Below are 6,833 nucleotides of genomic sequence, written 5' to 3' on the forward strand. Positions count from 1 at the left end.
CCAGTCCCCAGGACTGTCAGAAATGATTGTCATTTGAGCCATCCAGTTATAGCAGCCCAAACTTTAGACAATGTTTCTTCTTCATATCATACTGAAAAACTGGGGTGGGGCAGATCGCTTCTGGACTGTCAGAATTCTGAGGCTAAGCTGCCTCCCTCTAAGTAGATAAGGACTACAAAATGAAGACATTGCTAAAGCTATCTGGTAGGCTGCATGCACACTTGGATGGTTGCTTACTTTCTCGGGGCCTGCAAAAGGGCCCCTTTGGTTACCATGGAGATAACCAAAAAAGGCTCTGGGTTTCTGGGCATGGCTCCACCTTCCTCTAGCACCCAAGATCCCTTGTCTGTTTATTTGGTATTTGGTATTGAGGCTCTTCATCTGCCCTTCTACAGAAGAGTTGCCACAGATCCAGTCAGCAGAGGCACCCGGCCTTTCCAAGTTTCTGTTGGTATTATCATTTCTGTACCCCGTTGATTGTTTCGAAGGCTATCATGGTGGTTTGAATGAGAATCTCCCCATAAGCTTTTGTATTTGAATGCTTGACCCCAGTTGGTAGCTCTGTTTGGGGGAGGTTTGATGGCATAGGCTTCATAGAGGAAGAAAATCACTTGAGGCCAGCTTTGAGATTTCAAGTCTCGCCCCATTCCGAGCTTGCTGTGTGTCTGAGGCTGAATATGTGGACCTCAGTTTCCTGCTCCCCCTGCTAGTCCAGCTTGCTGCCAAGATACACTAACTCTTCTGGAACTTTAAGTTCCAGATAGACTTTGTTCCCCCCATAAATAGTTTCTGGTCATGGTATTTTATTATAGCAACAGAAAAGTAACTAATACAGCTTTCCTAAGGGGGGGGGGGTGCAACTCTTTTTCTTTTTTGGAGGGGGAATTTGAGACCAGGTTTCAGTGTAGCCCTGGTTGTTATGAAACTTGTAAGGTAGGCCTGGAATTTACTGAAGTACCCAAAGCTTGTCTCAGATTTGTAGGGCTTCTCTAGCCTCAATCTCCTAAAAGTTAGGTTCATTACTGACCACTCATCAACTGTACTGGAGGTTATTTATCAGCTTAAAATATAAGAGAATAAAGCTTCCAGACCATGACTTTTCTCTCCAATTTTTTTCCCTCTGATCCAATGGTTCTCAACCTGTGGAGTCATGATCCCTCTGGGGGCATCAAAGGACCCTTTTATGGGACCACAGATCAGAGATCCTAGTACTGTAGCACTGCATGACACCAAAGCCTTTTGTCTTTCTTCATCAGGGTACAAGGGGGGATCCTATTATCCTTACCCGCCATATCCTCTGGAAGGCTAAGAGGGGAGGAAACACAGAGAAAGCCCCAGTTTCTCTCTCTGGGGAAGGGATAAGGGTGACTGCCTTGCTCAGATATTGGACTTCCTTTTTTCCCCTTTACTAAGGACGTGGGGAGATTCAGGGAACCCCAGGTTTGTTCTTCAATAAATCTGCTGCAGGCATGCTGTCACCCTGCACGCTGGGCATGTGGAGATTTCTTAAATCTGTGTTCAGTTTTGTTCAGTGGCTATTCTCTTTCTGTGCCACGTAAATGCTAGCCAAAGCACCAAGGAGTGATTCTGGAACATGGACCACAGGTGTAAACTGTTGGTCAAGGAAATGACAATCCAGGAGACAGAAGTCCTTCCTTCAATAAGACCAGAAGGAAGAAAAGGGAGGGAGTGGGGTATTGGTTGTCCTCCTGGATCTCTGAGGCAGTGAGGGCTGTAGGGGGCAGGAACCACCAACTTCTCCTGCTGTTGGTGGGATTTTCTTGGTAAGCATGACCAGTTGAGTAACCCCAGGTTCTCTTTCTCCATTCCTGTAAGTCTGTGACAGTTTTGAGGCTGAGCAAACACACCTTTTGGACCACTTTTCCCCCCTAAAGATGGGCATTACTTAATCTAAATTGTGAACCTCTTTATCACTAGGAGTCAAAGACTCCCTCCCATCTCACAGATGCCAATCAGTTGGTGCAACAAGAACAAAAAGGACAGTAATCATCATCAAAAAAGGGGTGGTAACTTGCTTTTAAAAACTGGTTTCTAAGCCTGGCATAGCAATGAAGATATTTAATTCTAGCACTCAGGAGGCAGAGACAGGCAGATCTCTGTGAGTTTGAGATCACCGTGGTCTATATAGTGAGTTCCAGGATAGTCAATTTCAAGCCAAGCCAAGCCAAGTGTGATGGTTTGCTATGCTTGGCCCAGGGAGTGGCATTAGTAGAAGGTGTGGCCCTGTTGGAGGAAGTGTGTCACTCTGGAGTTGGGCTTGGAGACACTCCTCCTAGCTGCCTGAGGATGCTCAGTCTGTTCCTGGCTTCCTTTGGATGAAGATGTAGAACTCTCAGCTCCTCCTGCACCATGCCTACCTGGATGCTGCCATGCTTCTGCCTTGACACTGGACTGAACCTCTGAACCTGTAAGCCAGTCTCAATTAAATATTTTTATTTATAAGACTTGCCTTGGTCATGGTGTCTGTTCACAGCAATAAAACCCTAACTAAGACACCAAACCAAGCCAAGCCAAACCAAACCAAACCAAACCCAACCAAACCCAACCAAACCCAACCAAACCAAACCAAACCAAACCAAACCAAACCAAACCAAACCAATCCAAACCAAACCAAAACCAAACCAAACCAAACCCAACCAAACCAAACCAGAGCATGGTTTCAATGGCCCTAGGATGTAGGGGTACAGTGGCTTCCTAGCACTGTGTAAAACAAACCATAAAACACAAAACCAAAATGGTTTCTGGGTGTAATTAACACAAGTAACGAGGGAGAGGTGCCAGTACAAAAAATAAAGTCATGGCTAAGAGAACAACTGGGCTGGTAAGGTCCACTCCCTGGCCAGGTAACAAACATAAATACCCATTCTACTGGTAGACATCATTCATCAAATGTGCCAAGTCCCTGACTGGTATGGCTGGACTGGCTGAAAGAATAGATGGGACAATTACAGTAATTATCCTTGGCAGCCCATTTTCAGCTTGTTCCTTTCCTATGTACTTGGCAGAGCACCCATTACCTAGCGAGCCAGTCTTGCCCTGCCTACACTGGTAGCACCTTATCTGCAATGTGGGTGTTTTTATTTTTATTGCATGTCCCACAGGCTACAGAATCCTCCTGAATACTGCAAAACAAGCTGTTCTGTCCAGGAATATGGATTTGGGCAGGGACTGCAGTTAGTGACTTGTGGAACAAATAAAATGGAGGGCCGCTAATGAAAACAAAAAGAAATAAAAAGGGAAGGACATGGCTGCTCCTGGGTATGGGGGAGGACAAAGTTTATTATAGACGTGTAGGAGAGCATGGCCGGAGGCAGGTACATCTGGGAGAGGCCAGAGTAGTCATGATCTTGAACCGTGTGGGAGAGGGAAAGGGGAAGGAAGAGGGGAAACAGGAAGCCAAAGGTACAAAAAGGGTGGCTGACCAAAATGTCTGAATTATATACAGAAGAGCCTCTGGGGGAGGGGCAGCCCAGGCCCTGGGCTGGAGAGTTCGGTGTAGAGGGCAGGGTATGCCAGCTATCCACTGTAACAGACAGAGACTAAGGGATGCTGGGAGAAGCCAGAGGCCAGGTTAGCTTTGATATGTTGAATAGGAACCTCTGATATTTGCTACAGGCTTGAAATTTAACACATGGAACACCCGGCTTGAAGCCATGCAGAGGGCGTTGATGTGTTAGATGCGATGTTCTCAGGGGCAGCATAAATTTCTCTGTTGACTGGCTTAGACATCAGTGGCCATTTTCCTCAACTGGCTAGTAGCTGCTGCTGCAGGCAGTGGGTTGGTAGTCCACTCTTCTTAAAATGGACTCCCAAACCTCTGAGTTTATTTTATGGCAAGATCCATTACCTGTGGCCACCTTGCTATTACGGGCTAGAGTGGCAACAGTTGAGATAACAAACAAACTTCAGGAGTTGCCAGGGAAGTCTGCGGTAAAAAGCGATGGCCAGTCCTGTTAGTCTTGTAGCTGTTAGGCCTGTTGGAGAGTGGTGAAGAGAAACTTTGTTGCAGTGGTAGTGGTGGCAGCAGCAGTTTCTTCTCTGGCTCCTCCTCCTCCTCCTTCTTTGTTTCCTTCCTCCTCCTCCTCTTTTATTCTTACTGTTTTCTTCATATCCTCTTCAAGTTCCATGAGACCTGGATATTTGTTCTACGCCCAGGTTTTATAGCATCCCCCTTTGTGTAGCTAATAATTAGTCTTCCTAATTGTCCTTTTCTATTTATGTTTGAGATAGACTTGCTGTGTTGTCCAAGCTGATCTCAAACTCCTGGGCTTCAGTGATTCTCCTGCCTCAGCATCCTGGGTATCTGGGAATACATTAGGATACTATCATACCGAATCCTCTCTCGTACTATGCTGGCTCTGGTAGCTGTTTCTGTCAACTGAGCACAGGTTTTTCATACTGTGTTCTGTCCTACCTGTACCAGAGCTTCCTGCTATGTCTTCTGTCCTACATGTACTGAAACCAGAGCTTCCTGCTATGATGTGGCAATTTATCTGGAAGCTCTCTCTCAGTACTGCTATTTCCACTTTAAAAAAACTGCTTATTTACGCATTTAATAGAAATGTTTTGTCTGAAAGTATGTATGTGCACATATGTGTGCTTGGTGCCCACAGAAGCTAGACGAGGGCTTTGGATCTCCTGGAACTGGAGTTACAGATGTAAACTGCCACGTGGGTGATGGGAACTGAACCTGGGTCTTCTACAAGAGCAACACGTGTGTAACCATCAAACCATCTCTCTAGGCTCTTCTTTCCACTTTCTAATCACTTGCTGTCCCTTTCAGACTGTTCTTTCACCAGTCAGACCCTGATGCTACCCTTGCTCATCATCCCCTTGGTCACTAATCTCAGGACCCCTCAAATTCTCCTACGCTGTCCCTTGCCCTTCTCTATCCTCCCAGCTCACCATCTGGAGTCTTCCTTAACCAGAGTTGGTGCACAAGCTCCTCTGGTTTACTCCCATATGTCAGTGCAGCTGTCCCTGAAGGTTTCAGGACACCTAACTTGTCCTTTTGTGCCACTCCTTTATAATATTTAGAATGGTCACCATACTTTCTATCTTTCCTCCCAATCTACAATCATGAATATTGGCGCATCTGAGGACCTTTGTTTTGTAACAACCCTTGGGACCTGACAGGCTTTTGGGAAGTATCTTTATAAAGAATTGAATCCGTATGGGATTAGAGGGTAAAGCCTAAGACCAGAATTCAGGCTTGTTTCTACTTTGTCTAGTTTAGCACATTGGGAGATGACTGTGAAATATCGTGAGCTTCTTTTTCCATGCTGGGATGGCCCCATTTTGTTGTGATAAATGCTCTCTGTGTAGACGAGAGTCAGTGTAAACGAGCTGCATCCGAAGTCCCAGGATGGGTATTTGTCTTACTCAGTGGTTTCCAACCAAGGCCTCCTTTGTTCCTTTGAAAACATTTAGCAATGTTTAAAGTATTGCTTTATGTTAAAAAGTATTATTTGTTTCTAATCTCTTGTCATTATAATAAATATCGAGACAATCACATTATAAAAAGGGTTCCTTTGGCTCAGGATTTTAGAGGTTTGCAACTGCTTTGGGTCTGTGGTGGCACATTATGGTGGGGATATGTGGTGGAGCAATTTCTACCCCAGTGTGGAGAAATAAAAAAGTGAAAAAAAAGGGACGAAGTTCCACACTCTCATCAGAGGCACACCTCCAGTGTCCCAGTGGGGCCAACCTCTTACAAATGTCATTACTTCCCAGATTCACCCATGCTGAGGACCAAACTTTTCACAACACAGGATTTTTGGTGTTTCCGATTAACTCTAAACTAGGTGGGGTGGTACTGGCATTTAAAGGGTAAAGGCCAGGGGTGGTGCTAAATATCCCATACACATGACAACGCCCACTTCACCTCTACAACAAAGGATTATCTAGCTCAAATGTTATGGCTGCTGATGTTGAGAAACCTGACCTAACCAGGTCTTACTTCTCTTTGTGCAAATAGTTGGTATAACGAGACAGCAATGCTGATTGGCTGCTGAGCTGGAGGGACAATAGAGCACTAAGACCAGATACGACAAGCAAAATGGACTTTACCATGACTTGCAAACAGAAAGCTCCTAAACCGTATTGCATAACACAAAGGATCGAAGCTCAGCCTATTCTAACAGCTCATTTGGACTCGTGTGCTTCAAGATAAGGCCATGAGTGTATCTCTCAGTAGTTTTCTGTGGGCTCATTTGTTTCAGAGATATGGCCACTGGCTCTTCCAGACACTCTCCTAATCCCTTCCAAGACCATTCCTAGCTTTAGCCCTGAATTTCATAAGCAGTCTTCCATAACCACCCTCTTTTGAGGGACTCGCAGGTGAATTCCTTTTATGTAGCAAGTTCAGTGCATTCATCTCTCGTATTATTTTTAGTGTGTATGTTCCGGGTTGTTTTGACCTACGTGTTTCACACTGAGCCTCGGATACACATAACAGGCTACTGGTGACAGTTTAGGAGTGTTCAAAGAGCCTCCCATAGAGAGAGAAACTCTGGAGATTCAATAAGAGAATTTAAGCAATGACACCTGAAATAGATTCTGGATGATAAAAATGGTTTAGGTGGAAGTAAAAGGAAAATGTATCATAAGGACACAAAGAATAATACCACAAAGTCAGAGACATCCAATCAGAAAAGGCAAGCCATCTAGGCATGCAGGTAGGTGCCAGACCCACACAACAGTTGTTAAAGTTACCCAGGATATTGTCTTTATAATGTCTGTCTTCAGTGATGGAATCAAGTATGATGCTGCCAAGGCTTGAATTATATATAACCTGAAATCCCTAAAGAACT

This window comes from Micromys minutus (assembly GCF_963924665.1).
Source record: "Micromys minutus genome assembly, chromosome: 11".
NCBI classification, from domain to species: domain Eukaryota; kingdom Metazoa; phylum Chordata; class Mammalia; order Rodentia; family Muridae; genus Micromys; species Micromys minutus.